General features: G+C 46.4%; 9 non-coding genes and 1 pseudogene across 9 annotated transcripts; all 10 read right to left on the bottom strand.

Moving 5' to 3' along the window:
• Positions 1 to 48: 48 nt before the first annotated feature.
• On the bottom strand, positions 49 to 179 carry LOC130304129 (U2 spliceosomal RNA; annotated as a pseudogene).
• A 2,083-nt stretch (positions 180 to 2,262) lies between these two features.
• On the bottom strand, positions 2,263 to 2,453 carry LOC130304102 (U2 spliceosomal RNA). Its single transcript, XR_008853908.1, has one exon. It is a non-coding gene; the product is annotated as a U2 spliceosomal RNA (small nuclear RNA).
• A 2,094-nt stretch (positions 2,454 to 4,547) lies between these two features.
• On the bottom strand, positions 4,548 to 4,738 carry LOC130304101 (U2 spliceosomal RNA). Its single transcript, XR_008853907.1, has one exon. It is a non-coding gene; the product is annotated as a U2 spliceosomal RNA (small nuclear RNA).
• A 2,099-nt stretch (positions 4,739 to 6,837) lies between these two features.
• Positions 6,838 to 7,028, bottom strand: LOC130304100 (U2 spliceosomal RNA). The gene has a single exon (XR_008853906.1). It is a non-coding gene; the product is annotated as a U2 spliceosomal RNA (small nuclear RNA).
• Positions 7,029 to 9,117: 2,089 nt separating this feature from the next.
• LOC130304099 (U2 spliceosomal RNA) lies at positions 9,118 to 9,308 on the bottom strand. Its single transcript, XR_008853905.1, has one exon. It is a non-coding gene; the product is annotated as a U2 spliceosomal RNA (small nuclear RNA).
• Positions 9,309 to 11,396: 2,088 nt separating this feature from the next.
• LOC130304098 (U2 spliceosomal RNA) lies at positions 11,397 to 11,587 on the bottom strand. The gene has a single exon (XR_008853904.1). It is a non-coding gene; the product is annotated as a U2 spliceosomal RNA (small nuclear RNA).
• Positions 11,588 to 13,683: 2,096 nt separating this feature from the next.
• On the bottom strand, positions 13,684 to 13,874 carry LOC130304096 (U2 spliceosomal RNA). Its single transcript, XR_008853902.1, has one exon. It is a non-coding gene; the product is annotated as a U2 spliceosomal RNA (small nuclear RNA).
• A 2,090-nt stretch (positions 13,875 to 15,964) lies between these two features.
• On the bottom strand, positions 15,965 to 16,155 carry LOC130304095 (U2 spliceosomal RNA). The gene has a single exon (XR_008853901.1). It is a non-coding gene; the product is annotated as a U2 spliceosomal RNA (small nuclear RNA).
• A 2,092-nt stretch (positions 16,156 to 18,247) lies between these two features.
• Positions 18,248 to 18,438, bottom strand: LOC130304094 (U2 spliceosomal RNA). The gene has a single exon (XR_008853900.1). It is a non-coding gene; the product is annotated as a U2 spliceosomal RNA (small nuclear RNA).
• Positions 18,439 to 20,529: 2,091 nt separating this feature from the next.
• On the bottom strand, positions 20,530 to 20,720 carry LOC130304093 (U2 spliceosomal RNA). Its single transcript, XR_008853899.1, has one exon. It is a non-coding gene; the product is annotated as a U2 spliceosomal RNA (small nuclear RNA).
• Positions 20,721 to 21,554: the final 834 nt, after the last annotated feature.

Genomic DNA, 21,554 nt, shown 5'->3' with positions numbered 1-21,554 from the left:
CCCAACACTACTGCTCTAGTGGTGGCGAGTTCAGCCCGCAGGGCCTGGAGAACCTCCAGTCGGACATCCCTCTCAGGGGAGGCATACACGTTGATGAGCCGCACGGGCTCACCCGCCCAGGAACCGTCTGATAAGAACAGATACTACACTTGATCTTAGCCAAAAGGCCGAGAAGCGATAACCGTGAAAGGGGCGGGCCCAACAAGGTCCCCTTCATGGGCACTATCACTGCTTGCTGTCAGGGAGGCTGCCAGACAATTTTCCATGCACACTCTGGGCTGGGGGGCAGTCAACCACCAGTACACACAGCAGAACCTAAACCCATACCATTATTGCTAAGCAGCAAGACAGGGGCCCATTGCACTCCCACGGGGCCTTTTTAAATGCAATCCATAACCCGGATTTGCCAGGAACCCTTCTTACTCCTCCTACTTGCATGTGACACTGGGCTTAGGATCTGCATAGGAAACACACACACAAGCACACACCTACCTTTGTTGCCTGCAGATGCCTCCTTGGCTGTCCCCAAACGGTATCAAACCAACACCCACGGGAAGCTGTAAGCATAGAGGACATGCCTGCACCCCATTGGACTTACCTGTGTGGGTTAAATCCGGGTTATTTGACAACCTATGGCGGTGATGGTTCTGCTCAGGCAGAGCAGTGCTGATGCTCCTCATAAAGCTGTCGCTGCTGTGAAGGTTCTAGGTGACATCACAAATCCCTATGGTTACATACACAACAAAGCTGGGTTGTTGTTGTTTACACTCTGCAAGGCCTGTGGAAGTGAGTGACATCATAGCACTGTAGTTCTGAGGGTTCAAGATGGATGCAACAATCTCCTGTTGCTTCTATGAAGGCCGTAATAGACGACATCACCAAACAGCTCCATAGTCACATACACAGCAAAGGAGAGATGTTGTTTACACCTAGTGATGTCAGTGGTATTGAGTGACATCACAGCACAGTGCTAAGGCTCCTGGGCCTGGACACAGCAGCGGCTGCAATATCTCAACGGAGAATACGTTTATATCTATGTGTGTGTGTGCGCATATATATATATATATATATATATATATATATATATATATTTCTCCGCCGAAATCACTTTTAAACCCATTTCCACCTTTTTTTCCCTTCTCTTCCTCTTACTTTTTTTTCACGTTTTTTTACGTTTTTCTCCTTTTCGCCTCTTTTCTGGGCGTATTATTCTTCTTTTTCTTCTTTTTTTTCGTCTAATGCATACCCCATCAGTGCAGCAATGCTTATTCAATACCGCCAGCAGATGGAGACACTGGGGGATAATTTTCTAAGGATTTATACTGATTTTTCCTGTCTGAATTTGTCGCACAGAAAGTTGCAGGCCAAATATGTGTGACATTTCTGCGACTTTAGCTTCTAGAGCATTTTTACAACATTATACATAGGTGCTGAATACATAAAAAGCGACTGTTCAGCGACAGACAAGTCGCATCGGCTGAAAGTAGGCCAGAATGTCAGTCCATGTTGGAGCAGGTTTAGATACAGTCTAAAGCATAGATCTCAAAGTCTGTGCACAGAATTTAGCAAGGGCCTCGCACCTTCTGATGCATCAGGTAGGTGCACAATAGCATAGCCTAACCCTCTGTACTTTGGTCTATATTGATGCGGGACATAGACAGCCAGCTGATGACCAATCCATTAGTGCAATGGATGGCTGGAAGCATTTGTCTTTGCCTTTGCAATACCACAGAAGCAATGCATGGTCAATGTACAGCAATGACACACCTGTGTGAACAGCCAGGAGACCCCCCCCCCCCCCCCCCCCCATGTTATGTTACATAGTTACATAGTTAGTACGGTCGAAAAAAGACATATGTCCATCACGTTCAACCAGGGAATTAAGGGGTAGGGGTGTGGCGCGATATTGGGGAAGGGATGAGATTTTATATTTCTTCATAAGCATTAATCTTATTTTGTCAATTAGGAACATTCAGCACCCACCCGCTATCAAGGCAGCTGCCTATCATGTCATGCCCTACCTGCACAGGTGTGCTGGCTACTCAAATGATCCAATTAAGGAGGCCATTTAGTCAGCAGCAGCAGAAGTCCTGTGCCTGGACGCTCCAACAGGGGCCAGACACAAGCAGAAGCAGAAGCAGCAGCAGCACCACCTTTTGTTTTTTGGCTGCAGCAGCAGCAAGGCCCACAGGGCTGGCTAGCTGGCTAGCCAGCAAGCAGGTAGCAATGAAAGTAGGAATCTTTCTTTTTAACCCTGTAAGGGGGTGGTGCACTGTACCCGAAGATACTGCCATATCGGGTCAATGCATAGGGCGACGGAAGCAAGCTTCGAAATCGGCCCCCGTTCTCAAAAATCCATTTAATATATGGTCCCCAGATAGGGGACGTATCAGATATTAAACTGATAAGAACAGATACTACACTTGATCTTAGCCAAAAGGCCGAGAAGCGATAACCGTGAAAGGGGCGGGCCCAACAAGGTCCCCTTCATGGGCACTATCACTGCTTGCTGTCAGGGAGGCTGCCAGACAATTTTCCATGCACACTCTGGGCTGGGGGGCAGTCAACCACCAGTACACACAGCAGAACCTAAACCCATACCATTATTGCTAAGCAGCAAGACAGGGGCCCATTGCACTCCCACGGGGCCTTTTTAAATGCAATCCATAACCCGGATTTGCCAGGAACCCTTCTTACTCCTCCTACTTGCATGTGACACTGGGCTTAGGATCTGCATAGGAAACACACACACAAGCACACACCTACCTTTGTTGCCTGCAGATGCCTCCTTGGCTGTCCCCAAACGGTATCAAACCAACACCCACGGGAAGCTGTAAGCATAGAGGACATGCCTGCACCCCATTGGACTTACCTGTGTGGGTTAAATCCGGGTTATTTGACAACCTATGGCGGTGATGGTTCTGCTCAGGCAGAGCAGTGCTGATGCTCCTCATAAAGCTGTCGCTGCTGTGAAGGTTCTAGGTGACATCACAAATCCCTTTGGTTACATACACAACAAAGCTGGGTTGTTGTTGTTTACACTCTGCAAGGCCTGTGGAAGTGAGTGACATCATAGCACTGTAGTTCTGAGGGTTCAAGATGGATGCAACAATCTCCTGTTGCTTCTATGAAGGCCGTAATAGACGACATCACCAAACAGCTCCATAGTCACATACACAGCAAAGGAGAGATGTTGTTTACACCTAGTGATGTCAGTGGTATTGAGTGACATCACAGCACAGTGCTAAGGCTCCTGGGCCTGGACACAGCAGCGGCTGCAATATCTCAACGGAGAATACGTTTATATCTATGTGTGTGTGTGCGCATATATATATATATATATATATATATATATATATATATATATATATATATTTCTCCGCCGAAATCACTTTTAAACCCATTTCCACCTTTTTTTCCCTTCTCTTCCTCTTACTTTTTTTTCACGTTTTTTTACGTTTTTCTCCTTTTCGCCTCTTTTCTGGGCGTATTATTCTTCTTTTTCTTCTTTTTTTTCGTCTAATGCATACCCCATCAGTGCAGCAATGCTTATTCAATACCGCCAGCAGATGGAGACACTGGGGGATAATTTTCTAAGGATTTATACTGATTTTTCCTGTCTGAATTTGTCGCACAGAAAGTTGCAGGCCAAATATGTGTGACATTTCTGCGACTTTAGCTTCTAGAGCATTTTTACAACATTATACATAGGTGCTGAATACATAAAAAGCGACTGTTCAGCGACAGACAAGTCGCATCGGCTGAAAGTAGGCCAGAATGTCAGTCCATGTTGGAGCAGGTTTAGATACAGTCTAAAGCATAGATCTCAAAGTCTGTGCACAGAATTTAGCAAGGGCCTCGCACCTTCTGATGCATCAGGTAGGTGCACAATAGCATAGCCTAACCCTCTGTACTTTGGTCTATATTGATGCGGGACATAGACAGCCAGCTGATGACCAATCCATTAGTGCAATGGATGGCTGGAAGCATTTGTCTTTGCCTTTGCAATACCACAGAAGCAATGCATGGTCAATGTACAGCAATGACACACCTGTGTGAACAGCCAGGAGACCCCCCCCCCCCCATGTTATGTTACATAGTTACATAGTTAGTACGGTCGAAAAAAGACATATGTCCATCACGTTCAACCAGGGAATTAAGGGGTAGGGGTGTGGCGCGATATTGGGGAAGGGATGAGATTTTATATTTCTTCATAAGCATTAATCTTATTTTGTCAATTAGGAACATTCAGCACCCACCCGCTATCAAGGCAGCTGCCTATCATGTCATGCCCTACCTGCACAGGTGTGCTGGCTACTCAAATGATCCAATTAAGGAGGCCATTTAGTCAGCAGCAGCAGAAGTCCTGTGCCTGGACGCTCCAACAGGGGCCAGACACAAGCAGAAGCAGAAGCAGCAGAAGCAGCAGCAGCACCACCTTTTGTTTTTTGGCTGCAGCAGCAGCAAGGCCCACAGGGCTGGCTAGCTGGCTAGCCAGCAAGCAGGTAGCAATGAAAGTAGGAATCTTTCTTTTTAACCCTGTAAGGGGGTGGTGCACTGTACCCGAAGATACTGCCATATCGGGTCAATGCATAGGGCGACGGAAGCAAGCTTCGAAATCGGCCCCCGTTCTCAAAAATCCATTTAATATATGGTCCCCAGATAGGGGACGTATCAGATATTAAACTGATAAGAACAGATACTACACTTGATCTTAGCCAAAAGGCCGAGAAGCGATAACCGTGAAAGGGGCGGGCCCAACAAGGTCCCCTTCATGGGCACTATCACTGCTTGCTGTCAGGGAGGCTGCCAGACAATTTTCCATGCACACTCTGGGCTGGGGGGCAGTCAACCACCAGTACACACAGCAGAACCTAAACCCATACCATTATTGCTAAGCAGCAAGACAGGGGCCCATTGCACTCCCACGGGGCCTTTTTAAATGCAATCCATAACCCGGATTTGCCAGGAACCCTTCTTACTCCTCCTACTTGCATGTGACACTGGGCTTAGGATCTGCATAGGAAACACACACACAAGCACACACCTACCTTTGTTGCCTGCAGATGCCTCCTTGGCTGTCCCCAAACGGTATCAAACCAACACCCACGGGAAGCTGTAAGCATAGAGGACATGCCTGCACCCCATTGGACTTACCTGTGTGGGTTAAATCCGGGTTATTTGACAACCTATGGCGGTGATGGTTCTGCTCAGGCAGAGCAGTGCTGATGCTCCTCATAAAGCTGTCGCTGCTGTGAAGGTTCTAGGTGACATCACAAATCCCTTTGGTTACATACACAACAAAGCTGGGTTGTTGTTGTTTACACTCTGCAAGGCCTGTGGAAGTGAGTGACATCATAGCACTGTAGTTCTGAGGGTTCAAGATGGATGCAACAATCTCCTGTTGCTTCTATGAAGGCCGTAATAGACGACATCACCAAACAGCTCCATAGTCACATACACAGCAAAGGAGAGATGTTGTTTACACCTAGTGATGTCAGTGGTATTGAGTGACATCACAGCACAGTGCTAAGGCTCCTGGGCCTGGACACAGCAGCGGCTGCAATATCTCAACGGAGAATACGTTTATATCTATGTGTGTGTGTGCGCATATATATATATATATATATATATATATATATATATATATATATTTCTCCGCCGAAATCACTTTTAAACCCATTTCCACCTTTTTTTCCCTTCTCTTCCTCTTACTTTTTTTTCACGTTTTTTTACGTTTTTCTCCTTTTCGCCTCTTTTCTGGGCGTATTATTCTTCTTTTTCTTCTTTTTTTTCGTCTAATGCATACCCCATCAGTGCAGCAATGCTTATTCAATACCGCCAGCAGATGGAGACACTGGGGGATAATTTTCTAAGGATTTATACTGATTTTTCCTGTCTGAATTTGTCGCACAGAAAGTTGCAGGCCAAATATGTGTGACATTTCTGCGACTTTAGCTTCTAGAGCATTTTTACAACATTATACATAGGTGCTGAATACATAAAAAGCGACTGTTCAGCGACAGACAAGTCGCATCGGCTGAAAGTAGGCCAGAATGTCAGTCCATGTTGGAGCAGGTTTAGATACAGTCTAAAGCATAGATCTCAAAGTCTGTGCACAGAATTTAGCAAGGGCCTCGCACCTTCTGATGCATCAGGTAGGTGCACAATAGCATAGCCTAACCCTCTGTACTTTGGTCTATATTGATGCGGGACATAGACAGCCAGCTGATGACCAATCCATTAGTGCAATGGATGGCTGGAAGCATTTGTCTTTGCCTTTGCAATACCACAGAAGCAATGCATGGTCAATGTACAGCAATGACACACCTGTGTGAACAGCCAGGAGACCCCCCCCCCCCCCCATGTTATGTTACATAGTTACATAGTTAGTACGGTCGAAAAAAGACATATGTCCATCACGTTCAACCAGGGAATTAAGGGGTAGGGGTGTGGCGCGATATTGGGGAAGGGATGAGATTTTATATTTCTTCATAAGCATTAATCTTATTTTGTCAATTAGGAACATTCAGCACCCACCCGCTATCAAGGCAGCTGCCTATCATGTCATGCCCTACCTGCACAGGTGTGCTGGCTACTCAAATGATCCAATTAAGGAGGCCATTTAGTCAGCAGCAGCAGAAGTCCTGTGCCTGGACGCTCCAACAGGGGCCAGACACAAGCAGAAGCAGAAGCAGCAGAAGCAGCAGAAGCAGCAGCAGCACCACCTTTTGTTTTTTGGCTGCAGCAGCAGCAAGGCCCACAGGGCTGGCTAGCTGGCTAGCCAGCAAGCAGGTAGCAATGAAAGTAGGAATCTTTCTTTTTAACCCTGTAAGGGGGTGGTGCACTGTACCCGAAGATACTGCCATATCGGGTCAATGCATAGGGCGACGGAAGCAAGCTTCGAAATCGGCCCCCGTTCTCAAAAATCCATTTAATATATGGTCCCCAGATAGGGGACGTATCAGATATTAAACTGATAAGAACAGATACTACACTTGATCTTAGCCAAAAGGCCGAGAAGCGATAACCGTGAAAGGGGCGGGCCCAACAAGGTCCCCTTCATGGGCACTATCACTGCTTGCTGTCAGGGAGGCTGCCAGACAATTTTCCATGCACACTCTGGGCTGGGGGGCAGTCAACCACCAGTACACACAGCAGAACCTAAACCCATACCATTATTGCTAAGCAGCAAGACAGGGGCCCATTGCACTCCCACGGGGCCTTTTTAAATGCAATCCATAACCCGGATTTGCCAGGAACCCTTCTTACTCCTCCTACTTGCATGTGACACTGGGCTTAGGATCTGCATAGGAAACACACACACAAGCACACACCTACCTTTGTTGCCTGCAGATGCCTCCTTGGCTGTCCCCAAACGGTATCAAACCAACACCCACGGGAAGCTGTAAGCATAGAGGACATGCCTGCACCCCATTGGACTTACCTGTGTGGGTTAAATCCGGGTTATTTGACAACCTATGGCGGTGATGGTTCTGCTCAGGCAGAGCAGTGCTGATGCTCCTCATAAAGCTGTCGCTGCTGTGAAGGTTCTAGGTGACATCACAAATCCCTTTGGTTACATACACAACAAAGCTGGGTTGTTGTTGTTTACACTCTGCAAGGCCTGTGGAAGTGAGTGACATCATAGCACTGTAGTTCTGAGGGTTCAAGATGGATGCAACAATCTCCTGTTGCTTCTATGAAGGCCGTAATAGACGACATCACCAAACAGCTCCATAGTCACATACACAGCAAAGGAGAGATGTTGTTTACACCTAGTGATGTCAGTGGTATTGAGTGACATCACAGCACAGTGCTAAGGCTCCTGGGCCTGGACACAGCAGCGGCTGCAATATCTCAACGGAGAATACGTTTATATCTATGTGTGTGTGTGCGCATATATATATATATATATATATATATATATATATATATATATATATCTCCGCCGAAATCACTTTTAAACCCATTTCCACCTTTTTTTCCCTTCTCTTCCTCTTACTTTTTTTTCACGTTTTTTTACGTTTTTCTCCTTTTCGCCTCTTTTCTGGGCGTATTATTCTTCTTTTTCTTCTTTTTTTTCGTCTAATGCATACCCCATCAGTGCAGCAATGCTTATTCAATACCGCCAGCAGATGGAGACACTGGGGGATAATTTTCTAAGGATTTATACTGATTTTTCCTGTCTGAATTTGTCGCACAGAAAGTTGCAGGCCAAATATGTGTGACATTTCTGCGACTTTAGCTTCTAGAGCATTTTTACAACATTATACATAGGTGCTGAATACATAAAAAGCGACTGTTCAGCGACAGACAAGTCGCATCGGCTGAAAGTAGGCCAGAATGTCAGTCCATGTTGGAGCAGGTTTAGATACAGTCTAAAGCATAGATCTCAAAGTCTGTGCACAGAATTTAGCAAGGGCCTCGCACCTTCTGATGCATCAGGTAGGTGCACAATAGCATAGCCTAACCCTCTGTACTTTGGTCTATATTGATGCGGGACATAGACAGCCAGCTGATGACCAATCCATTAGTGCAATGGATGGCTGGAAGCATTTGTCTTTGCCTTTGCAATACCACAGAAGCAATGCATGGTCAATGTACAGCAATGACACACCTGTGTGAACAGCCAGGAGACCCCCCCCCCCCCCATGTTATGTTACATAGTTACATAGTTAGTACGGTCGAAAAAAGACATATGTCCATCACGTTCAACCAGGGAATTAAGGGGTAGGGGTGTGGCGCGATATTGGGGAAGGGATGAGATTTTATATTTCTTCATAAGCATTAATCTTATTTTGTCAATTAGGAACATTCAGCACCCACCCGCTATCAAGGCAGCTGCCTATCATGTCATGCCCTACCTGCACAGGTGTGCTGGCTACTCAAATGATCCAATTAAGGAGGCCATTTAGTCAGCAGCAGCAGAAGTCCTGTGCCTGGACGCTCCAACAGGGGCCAGACACAAGCAGAAGCAGAAGCAGCAGAAGCAGCAGCAGCACCACCTTTTGTTTTTTGGCTGCAGCAGCAGCAAGGCCCACAGGGCTGGCTAGCTGGCTAGCCAGCAAGCAGGTAGCAATGAAAGTAGGAATCTTTCTTTTTAACCCTGTAAGGGGGTGGTGCACTGTACCCGAAGATACTGCCATATCGGGTCAATGCATAGGGCGACGGAAGCAAGCTTCGAAATCGGCCCCCGTTCTCAAAAATCCATTTAATATATGGTCCCCAGATAGGGGACGTATCAGATATTAAACTGATAAGAACAGATACTACACTTGATCTTAGCCAAAAGGCCGAGAAGCGATAACCGTGAAAGGGGCGGGCCCAACAAGGTCCCCTTCATGGGCACTATCACTGCTTGCTGTCAGGGAGGCTGCCAGACAATTTTCCATGCACACTCTGGGCTGGGGGGCAGTCAACCACCAGTACACACAGCAGAACCTAAACCCATACCATTATTGCTAAGCAGCAAGACAGGGGCCCATTGCACTCCCACGGGGCCTTTTTAAATGCAATCCATAACCCGGATTTGCCAGGAACCCTTCTTACTCCTCCTACTTGCATGTGACACTGGGCTTAGGATCTGCATAGGAAACACACACACAAGCACACACCTACCTTTGTTGCCTGCAGATGCCTCCTTGGCTGTCCCCAAACGGTATCAAACCAACACCCACGGGAAGCTGTAAGCATAGAGGACATGCCTGCACCCCATTGGACTTACCTGTGTGGGTTAAATCCGGGTTATTTGACAACCTATGGCGGTGATGGTTCTGCTCAGGCAGAGCAGTGCTGATGCTCCTCATAAAGCTGTCGCTGCTGTGAAGGTTCTAGGTGACATCACAAATCCCTTTGGTTACATACACAACAAAGCTGGGTTGTTGTTGTTTACACTCTGCAAGGCCTGTGGAAGTGAGTGACATCATAGCACTGTAGTTCTGAGGGTTCAAGATGGATGCAACAATCTCCTGTTGCTTCTATGAAGGCCGTAATAGACGACATCACCAAACAGCTCCATAGTCACATACACAGCAAAGGAGAGATGTTGTTTACACCTAGTGATGTCAGTGGTATTGAGTGACATCACAGCACAGTGCTAAGGCTCCTGGGCCTGGACACAGCAGCGGCTGCAATATCTCAACGGAGAATACGTTTATATCTATGTGTGTGTGTGCGCATATATATATATATATATATATATATATATATATATATATATATATTTCTCCGCCGAAATCACTTTTAAACCCATTTCCACCTTTTTTTCCCTTCTTCCTCTTACTTTTTTTTCACGTTTTTTTACGTTTTTCTCCTTTTCGCCTCTTTTCTGGGCGTATTATTCTTCTTTTTCTTCTTTTTTTTCGTCTAATGCATACCCCATCAGTGCAGCAATGCTTATTCAATACCGCCAGCAGATGGAGACACTGGGGGATAATTTTCTAAGGATTTATACTGATTTTTCCTGTCTGAATTTGTCGCACAGAAAGTTGCAGGCCAAATATGTGTGACATTTCTGCGACTTTAGCTTCTAGAGCATTTTTACAACATTATACATAGGTGCTGAATACATAAAAAGCGACTGTTCAGCGACAGACAAGTCGCATCGGCTGAAAGTAGGCCAGAATGTCAGTCCATGTTGGAGCAGGTTTAGATACAGTCTAAAGCATAGATCTCAAAGTCTGTGCACAGAATTTAGCAAGGGCCTCGCACCTTCTGATGCATCAGGTAGGTGCACAATAGCATAGCCTAACCCTCTGTACTTTGGTCTATATTGATGCGGGACATAGACAGCCAGCTGATGACCAATCCATTAGTGCAATGGATGGCTGGAAGCATTTGTCTTTGCCTTTGCAATACCACAGAAGCAATGCATGGTCAATGTACAGCAATGACACACCTGTGTGAACAGCCAGGAGACCCCCCCCCCCCCATGTTATGTTACATAGTTACATAGTTAGTACGGTCGAAAAAAGACATATGTCCATCACGTTCAACCAGGGAATTAAGGGGTAGGGGTGTGGCGCGATATTGGGGAAGGGATGAGATTTTATATTTCTTCATAAGCATTAATCTTATTTTGTCAATTAGGAACATTCAGCACCCACCCGCTATCAAGGCAGCTGCCTATCATGTCATGCCCTACCTGCACAGGTGTGCTGGCTACTCAAATGATCCAATTAAGGAGGCCATTTAGTCAGCAGCAGCAGAAGTCCTGTGCCTGGACGCTCCAACAGGGGCCAGACACAAGCAGAAGCAGAAGCAGCAGAAGCAGCAGCAGCACCACCTTTTGTTTTTTGGCTGCAGCAGCAGCAAGGCCCACAGGGCTGGCTAGCTGGCTAGCCAGCAAGCAGGTAGCAATGAAAGTAGGAATCTTTCTTTTTAACCCTGTAAGGGGGTGGTGCACTGTACCCGAAGATACTGCCATATCGGGTCAATGCATAGGGCGACGGAAGCAAGCTTCGAAATCGGCCCCCGTTCTCAAAAATCCATTTAATATATGGTCCCCAGATAGGGGACGTATCAGATATTAAACTGATAAGAACAGATACTACACTTGATCTTAGCCAAAAGGCCGAGAAGCGATAACCGTGAAAGGGGCGGGCCCAACAAGGTCCCCTTCATGGGCACTATCACTGCTTGCTGTCAGGGAGGCTGCCAGACAATTTTCCATGCACACTCTGGGCTGGGGGGCAGTCAACCACCAGTACACACAGCAGAACCTAAACCCATACCATTATTGCTAAGCAGCAAGACAGGGGCCCATTGCACTCCCACGGGGCCTTTTTAAATGCAATCCATAACCCGGATTTGCCAGGAACCCTTCTTACTCCTCCTACTTGCATGTGACACTGGGCTTAGGATCTGCATAGGAAACACACACACAAGCACACACCTACCTTTGTTGCCTGCAGATGCCTCCTTGGCTGTCCCCAAACGGTATCAAACCAACACCCACGGGAAGCTGTAAGCATAGAGGACATGCCTGCACCCCATTGGACTTACCTGTGTGGGTTAAATCCGGGTTATTTGACAACCTATGGCGGTGATGGTTCTGCTCAGGCAGAGCAGTGCTGATGCTCCTCATAAAGCTGTCGCTGCTGTGAAGGTTCTAGGTGACATCACAAATCCCTTTGGTTACATACACAACAAAGCTGGGTTGTTGTTGTTTACACTCTGCAAGGCCTGTGGAAGTGAGTGACATCATAGCACTGTAGTTCTGAGGGTTCAAGATGGATGCAACAATCTCCTGTTGCTTCTATGAAGGCCGTAATAGACGACATCACCAAACAGCTCCATAGTCACATACACAGCAAAGGAGAGATGTTGTTTACACCTAGTGATGTCAGTGGTATTGAGTGACATCACAGCACAGTGCTAAGGCTCCTGGGCCTGGACACAGCAGCGGCTGCAATATCTCAACGGAGAATACGTTTATATCTATGTGTGTGTGTGCGCATATATATATATATATATATATATATATATATATATATATATATATATCTCCGCCGAAATCACTTTTAAACCCATTTCCACCTTTTTTTCCCTTCTCTTCCTCTTACTTTTTTTTCACGTTTTTTTACGTTTTTCTCCTTTTCGCCTCTTTTCTGGGCGTATTATTCTTCTTTTTCTTCTTTTTTTTCGTCTAATGCATACCCCATCAGTGCAGCAATGCTTATTCAATACCGCCAGCAGATGGAGACACTGGGGGATAATTTTCTAAGGATTTATACTGATTTTTCCTGTCTGAATTTGTCGCACAGAAAGTTGCAGGCCAAATATGTGTGACATTTCTGCGACTTTAGCTTCTAGAGCATTTTTACAACATTATACATAGGTGCTGAATACATAAAAAGCGACTGTTCAGCAACAGACAAGTCGCATCGGCTGAAAGTAGGCCAGAATGTCAGTCCATGTTGGAGCAGGTTTAGATACAGTCTAAAGCATAGATCTCAAAGTCTGTGCACAGAATTTAGCAAGGGCCTCGCACCTTCTGATGCATCAGGTAGGTGCACAATAGCATAGCCTAACCCTCTGTACTTTGGTCTATATTGATGCGGGACATAGACAGCCAGCTGATGACCAATCCATTAGTGCAATGGATGGCTGGAAGCATTTGTCTTTGCCTTTGCAATACCACAGAAGCAATGCATGGTCAATGTACAGCAATGACACACCTGTGTGAACAGCCAGGAGACCCCCCCCCCCCCCCCCCCATGTTATGTTACATAGTTACATAGTTAGTACGGTCGAAAAAAGACATATGTCCATCACGTTCAACCAGGGAATTAAGGGGTAGGGGTGTGGCGCGATATTGGGGAAGGGATGAGATTTTATATTTCTTCATAAGCATTAATCTTATTTTGTCAATTAGGAACATTCAGCACCCACCCGCTATCAAGGCAGCTGCCTATCATGTCATGCCCTACCTGCACAGGTGTGCTGGCTACTCAAATGATCCAATTAAGGAGGCCATTTAGTCAGCAGCAGCAGAAGTCCTGTGCCTGGACGCTCCAACAGGGGCCAGACACAAGCAGAAGCAGAAGCAGCAGAAGCAGCAGCAGCACCACCTTTTGTTTTTTGGCTGCAGCAGCAGCAAGGCCCACAGGGCTGGCTAGCTGGCTAGCCAGCAAGCAGGTAGCAATGAAAGTAGGAATCTTTCTTTTTAACCCTGTAAGGGGGTGGTGCACTGTACCCGAAGATACTGCCATATCGGGTCAATGCATAGGGCGACGGAAGCAAGCTTCGAAATCGGCCCCCGTTCTCAAAAATCCATTTAATATATGGTCCCCAGATAGGGGACGTATCAGATATTAAACTGATAAGAACAGATACTACACTTGATCTTAGCCAAAAGGCCGAGAAGCGATAACCGTGAAAGGGGCGGGCCCAACAAGGTCCCCTTCATGGGCACTATCACTGCTTGCTGTCAGGGAGGCTGCCAGACAATTTTCCATGCACACTCTGGGCTGGGGGGCAGTCAACCACCAGTACACACAGCAGAACCTAAACCCATACCATTATTGCTAAGCAGCAAGACAGGGGCCCATTGCACTCCCACGGGGCCTTTTTAAATGCAATCCATAACCCGGATTTGCCAGGAACCCTTCTTACTCCTCCTACTTGCATGTGACACTGGGCTTAGGATCTGCATAGGAAACACACACACAAGCACACACCTACCTTTGTTGCCTGCAGATGCCTCCTTGGCTGTCCCCAAACGGTATCAAACCAACACCCACGGGAAGCTGTAAGCATAGAGGACATGCCTGCACCCCATTGGACTTACCTGTGTGGGTTAAATCCGGGTTATTTGACAACCTATGGCGGTGATGGTTCTGCTCAGGCAGAGCAGTGCTGATGCTCCTCATAAAGCTGTCGCTGCTGTGAAGGTTCTAGGTGACATCACAAATCCCTTTGGTTACATACACAACAAAGCTGGGTTGTTGTTGTTTACACTCTGCAAGGCCTGTGGAAGTGAGTGACATCATAGCACTGTAGTTCTGAGGGTTCAAGATGGATGCAACAATCTCCTGTTGCTTCTATGAAGGCCGTAATAGACGACATCACCAAACAGCTCCATAGTCACATACACAGCAAAGGAGAGATGTTGTTTACACCTAGTGATGTCAGTGGTATTGAGTGACATCACAGCACAGTGCTAAGGCTCCTGGGCCTGGACACAGCAGCGGCTGCAATATCTCAACGGAGAATACGTTTATATCTATGTGTGTGTGTGCGCATATATATATATATATATATATATATATATATATATATATATATATTTCTCCGCCGAAATCACTTTTAAACCCATTTCCACCTTTTTTTCCCTTCTCTTCCTCTTACTTTTTTTTCACGTTTTTTTACGTTTTTCTCCTTTTCGCCTCTTTTCTGGGCGTATTATTCTTCTTTTTCTTCTTTTTTTTCGTCTAATGCATACCCCATCAGTGCAGCAATGCTTATTCAATACCGCCAGCAGATGGAGACACTGGGGGATAATTTTCTAAGGATTTATACTGATTTTTCCTGTCTGAATTTGTCGCACAGAAAGTTGCAGGCCAAATATGTGTGACATTTCTGCGACTTTAGCTTCTAGAGCATTTTTACAACATTATACATAGGTGCTGAATACATAAAAAGCGACTGTTCAGCGACAGACAAGTCGCATCGGCTGAAAGTAGGCCAGAATGTCAGTCCATGTTGGAGCAGGTTTAGATACAGTCTAAAGCATAGATCTCAAAGTCTGTGCACAGAATTTAGCAAGGGCCTCGCACCTTCTGATGCATCAGGTAGGTGCACAATAGCATAGCCTAACCCTCTGTACTTTGGTCTATATTGATGCGGGACATAGACAGCCAGCTGATGACCAATCCATTAGTGCAATGGATGGCTGGAAGCATTTGTCTTTGCCTTTGCAATACCACAGAAGCAATGCATGGTCAATGTACAGCAATGACACACCTGTGTGAACAGCCAGGAGACCCCCCCCCCCCCATGTTATGTTACATAGTTACATAGTTAGTACGGTCGAAAAAAGACATATGTCCATCACGTTCAACCAGGGAATTAAGGGGTAGGGGTGTGGCGCGATATTGGGGAAGGGATGAGATTTTATATTTCTTCATAAGCATTAATCTTATTTTGTCAATTAGGAACATTCAGCACCCACCCGCTATCAAGGCAGCTGCCTATCATGTCATGCCCTACCTGCACAGGTGTGCTGGCTACTCAAATGATCCAATTAAGGAGGCCATTTAGTCAGCAGCAGCAGAAGTCCTGTGCCTGGACGCTCCAACAGGGGCCAGACACAAGCAGAAGCAGAAGCAGCAGAAGCAGCAGCAGCACCACCTTTTGTTTTTTGGCTGCAGCAGCAGCAAGGCCCACAGGGCTGGCTAGCTGGCTAGCCAGCAAGCAGGTAGCAATGAAAGTAGGAATCTTTCTTTTTAACCCTGTAAGGGGGTGGTGCACTGTACCCGAAGATACTGCCATATCGGGTCAATGCATAGGGCGACGGAAGCAAGCTTCGAAATCGGCCCCCGTTCTCAAAAATCCATTTAATATATGGTCCCCAGATAGGGGACGTATCAGATATTAAACTGATAAGAACAGATACTACACTTGATCTTAGCCAAAAGGCCGAGAAGCGATAACCGTGAAAGGGGCGGGCCCAACAAGGTCCCCTTCATGGGCACTATCACTGCTTGCTGTCAGGGAGGCTGCCAGACAATTTTCCATGCACACTCTGGGCTGGGGGGCAGTCAACCACCAGTACACACAGCAGAACCTAAACCCATACCATTATTGCTAAGCAGCAAGACAGGGGCCCATTGCACTCCCACGGGGCCTTTTTAAATGCAATCCATAACCCGGATTTGCCAGGAACCCTTCTTACTCCTCCTACTTGCATGTGACACTGGGCTTAGGATCTGCATAGGAAACACACACACAAGCACACACCTACCTTTGTTGCCTGCAGATGCCTCCTTGGCTGTCCCCAAACGGTATCAAACCAACACCCACGGGAAGCTGTAAGCATAGAGGACATGCCTGCACCCCATTGGACTTACCTGTGTGGGTTAAATCCGGGTTATTTGACAACCTATGGCGGTGATGGTTCTGCTCAGGCAGAGCAGTGCTGATGCTCCTCATAAAGCTGTCGCTGCTGTGAAGGTTCTAGGTGACATCACAAATCCCTTTGGTTACATACACAACAAAGCTGGGTTGTTGTTGTTTACACTCTGCAAGGCCTGTGGAAGTGAGTGACATCATAGCACTGTAGTTCTGAGGGTTCAAGATGGATGCAACAATCTCCTGTTGCTTCTATGAAGGCCGTAATAGACGACATCACCAAACAGCTCCATAGTCACATACACAGCAAAGGAGAGATGTTGTTTACACCTAGTGATGTCAGTGGTATTGAGTGACATCACAGCACAGTGCTAAGGCTCCTGGGCCTGGACACAGCAGCGGCTGCAATATCTCAACGGAGAATACGTTTATATCTATGTGTGTGTGTGCGCATATATATATATATATATATATATATATATATATATATATATATATATTTCTCCGCCGAAATCACTTTTAAACCCATTTCCACCTTTTTTTCCCTTCTCTTCCTCTTACTTTTTTTTCACGTTTTTTTACGTTTTTCTCCTTTTCGCCTCTTTTCTGGGCGTATTATTCTTCTTTTTCTTCTTTTTTTTCGTCTAATGCATACCCCATCAGTGCAGCAATGCTTATTCAATACCGCCAGCAGATGGAGACACTGGGGGATAATTTTCTAAGGATTTATACTGATTTTTCCTGTCTGAATTTGTCGCACAGAAAGTTGCAGGCCAAATATGTGTGACATTTCTGCGACTTTAGCTTCTAGAGCATTTTTACAACATTATACATAGGTGCTGAATACATAAAAAGCGACTGTTCAGCGACAGACAAGTCGCATCGGCTGAAAGTAGGCCAGAATGTCAGTCCATGTTGGAGCAGGTTTAGATACAGTCTAAAGCATAGATCTCAAAGTCTGTGCACAGAATTTAGCAAGGGCCTCGCACCTTCTGATGCATCAGGTAGGTGCACAATAGCATAGCCTAACCCTCTGTACTTTGGTCTATATTGATGCGGGACATAGACAGCCAGCTGATGACCAATCCATTAGTGCAATGGATGGCTGGAAGCATTTGTCTTTGCCTTTGCAATACCACAGAAGCAATGCATGGTCAATGTACAGCAATGACACACCTGTGTGAACAGCCAGGAGACCCCCCCCCCCCCATGTTATGTTACATAGTTACATAGTTAGTACGGTCGAAAAAAGACATATGTCCATCACGTTCAACCAGGGAATTAAGGGGTAGGGGTGTGGCGCGATATTGGGGAAGGGATGAGATTTTATATTTCTTCATAAGCATTAATCTTATTTTGTCAATTAGGAACATTCAGCACCCACCCGCTATCAAGGCAGCTGCCTATCATGTCATGCCCTACCTGCACAGGTGTGCTGGCTACTCAAATGATCCAATTAAGGAGGCCATTTAGTCAGCAGCAGCAGAAGTCCTGTGCCTGGACGCTCCAACAGGGGCCAGACACAAGCAGAAGCAGAAGCAGCAGAAGCAGCAGCAGCACCACCTTTTGTTTTTTGGCTGCAGCAGCAGCAAGGCCCACAGGGCTGGCTAGCTGGCTAGCCAGCAAGCAGGTAGCAATGAAAGTAGGAATCTTTCTTTTTAACCCTGTAAGGGGGTGGTGCACTGTACCCGAAGATACTGCCATATCGGGTCAATGCATAGGGCGACGGAAGCAAGCTTCGAAATCGGCCCCCGTTCTCAAAAATCCATTTAATATATGGTCCCCAGATAGGGGACGTATCAGATATTAAACTGATAAGAACAGATACTACACTTGATCTTAGCCAAAAGGCCGAGAAGCGATAACCGTGAAAGGGGCGGGCCCAACAAGGTCCCCTTCATGGGCACTATCACTGCTTGCTGTCAGGGAGGCTGCCAGACAATTTTCCATGCACACTCTGGGCTGGGGGGCAGTCAACCACCAGTACACACAGCAGAACCTAAACCCATACCATTATTGCTAAGCAGCAAGACAGGGGCCCATTGCACTCCCACGGGGCCTTTTTAAATGCAATCCATAACCCGGATTTGCCAGGAACCCTTCTTACTCCTCCTACTTGCATGTGACACTGGGCTTAGGATCTGCATAGGAAACACACACACAAGCACACACCTACCTTTGTTGCCTGCAGATGCCTCCTTGGCTGTCCCCAAACGGTATCAAACCAACACCCACGGGAAGCTGTAAGCATAGAGGACATGCCTGCACCCCATTGGACTTACCTGTGTGGGTTAAATCCGGGTTATTTGACAACCTATGGCGGTGATGGTTCTGCTCAGGCAGAGCAGTGCTGATGCTCCTCATAAAGCTGTCGCTGCTGTGAAGGTTCTAGGTGACATCACAAATCCCTTTGGTTACATACACAACAAAGCTGGGTTGTTGTTGTTTACACTCTGCAAGGCCTGTGGAAGTGAGTGACATCATAGCACTGTAGTTCTGAGGGTTCAAGATGGATGCAACAATCTCCTGTTGCTTCTATGAAGGCCGTAATAGACGACATCACCAAACAGCTCCATAGTCACATACACAGCAAAGGAGAGATGTTGTTTACACCTAGTGATGTCAGTGGTATTGAGTGACATCACAGCACAGTGCTAAGGCTCCTGGGCCTGGACACAGCAGCGGCTGCAATATCTCAACGGAGAATACGTTTATATCTATGTGTGTGTGTGCGCATATATATATATATATATATATATATATATATATATATATATATTTCTCCGCCGAAATCACTTTTAAACAAACCCATTTCCACCTTTTTTTCCCTTCTCTTCCTCTTACTTTTTTTTCACGTTTTTTTACGTTTTTCTCCTTTTCGCCTCTTTTCTGGGCGTATTATTCTTCTTTTTCTTCTTTTTTTTCGTCTAATGCATACCCCATCAGTGCAGCAATGCTTATTCAATACCGCCAGCAGATGGAGACACTGGGGGATAATTTTCTAAGGATTTATACTGATTTTTCCTGTCTGAATTTGTCGCACAGAAAGTTGCAGGCCAAATATGTGTGACATTTCTGCGACTTTAGCTTCTAGAGCATTTTTACAACATTATACATAGGTGCTGAATACATAAAAAGCGACTGTTCAGCGACAGACAAGTCGCATCGGCTGAAAGTAGGCCAGAATGTCAGTCCATGTTGGAGCAGGTTTAGATACAGTCTAAAGCATAGATCTCAAAGTCTGTGCACAGAATTTAGCAAGGGCCTCGCACCTTCTGATGCATCAGGTAGGTGCACAATAGCATAGCCTAACCCTCTGTACTTTGGTCTATATTGATGCGGGACATAGACAGCCAGCTGATGACCAATCCATTAGTGCAATGGATGGCTGGAAGCATTTGTCTTTGCCTTTGCAATACCACAGAAGCAATGCATGGTCAATGTACAGCAATGACACACCTGTGTGAACAGCCAGGAGACCCCCCCCCCCCATGTTATGTTACATAGTTACATAGTTAGTACGGTCGAAAAAAGACATATGTCCATCACGTTCAACCAGGGAATTAAGGGGTAGGGGTGTGGCGCGATATTGGGGAAGGGATGAGATTTTATATTTCTTCATAAGCATTAATCTTATTTTGTCAATTAGGAACATTCAGCACCCACCCGCTATCAAGGCAGCTGCCTATCATGTCATGCCCTACCTGCACAGGTGTGCTGGCTACTCAAATGATCCAATTAAGGAGGCCATTTAGTCAGCAGCAGCAGAAGTCCTGTGCCTGGACGCTCCAACAGGGGCCAGACACAAGCAGAAGCAGAAGCAGCAGAAGCAGCAGCAGCACCACCTTTTGTTTTTTGGCTGCAGCAGCAGCAAGGCCCACAGGGCTGGCTAGCTGGCTAGCCAGCAAGCAGGTAGCAATGAAAGTAGGAATCTTTCTTTTTAACCCTGTAAGGGGGTGGTGCACTGTACCCGAAGATACTGCCATATCGGGTCAATGCATAGGGCGACGGAAGCAAGCTTCGAAATCGGCCCCCGTTCTCAAAAATCCATTTAATATATGGTCCCCAGATAGGGGACGTATCAGATATTAAACTGATAAGAACAGATACTACACTTGATCTTAGCCAAAAGGCCGAGAAGCGATAACCGTGAAAGGGGCGGGCCCAACAAGGTCCCCTTCATGGGCACTATCACTGCTTGCTGTCAGGGAGGCTGCCAGACAATTTTCCATGCACACTCTGGGCTGGGGGGCAGTCAACCACCAGTACACACAGCAGAACCTAAACCCATACCATTATTGCTAAGCAGCAAGACAGGGGCGGGCCCATTGCACTCCCACGGGGCCTTTTTAAATGCAATCCATAACCCGGATTTGCCAGGAACCCTTCTTACTCCTCCTACTTGCATGTGACACTGGGCTTAGGATCTGCATAGGAAACACACACACAAGCACACACCTACCTTTGTTGCCTGCAGATGCCTCCTTGGCTGTCCCCAAACGGTATCAAACCAACACCCACGGGAAGCTGTAAGCATAGAGGACATGCCTGCACCCCATTGGACTTACCTGTGTGGGTTAAATCCGGGTTATTTGACAACCTATGGCGGTGATGGTTCTGCTCAGGCAGAGCAGTGCTGATGCTCCTCATAAAGCTGTCGCTGCTGTGAAGGTTCTAGGTGACATCACAAATCCCTTTGGTTACATACACAACAAAGCTGGGTTGTTGTTGTTTACACTCTGCAAGGCCTGTGGAAGTGAGTGACATCATAGCACTGTAGTTCTGAGGGTTCAAGATGGATGCAACAATCTCCTGTTGCTTCTATGAAGGCCGTAATAGACGACATCACCAAACAGCTCCATAGTCACATACACAGCAAAGGAGAGATGTTGTTTACACCTAGTGATGTCAGTGGTATTGAGTGACATCACAGCACAGTGCTAAGGCTCCTGGGCCTGGACACAGCAGCGGCTGCAATA

The sequence above is a fragment of the Hyla sarda genome, unplaced genomic scaffold (assembly GCF_029499605.1).
Source record: "Hyla sarda isolate aHylSar1 unplaced genomic scaffold, aHylSar1.hap1 scaffold_1263, whole genome shotgun sequence".
Lineage (NCBI taxonomy): Eukaryota > Metazoa > Chordata > Amphibia > Anura > Hylidae > Hyla > Hyla sarda.
The sequence above is the reverse complement of the archived record's forward strand: the minus strand, read 5'-3'. Positions and strand labels throughout refer to the sequence as shown.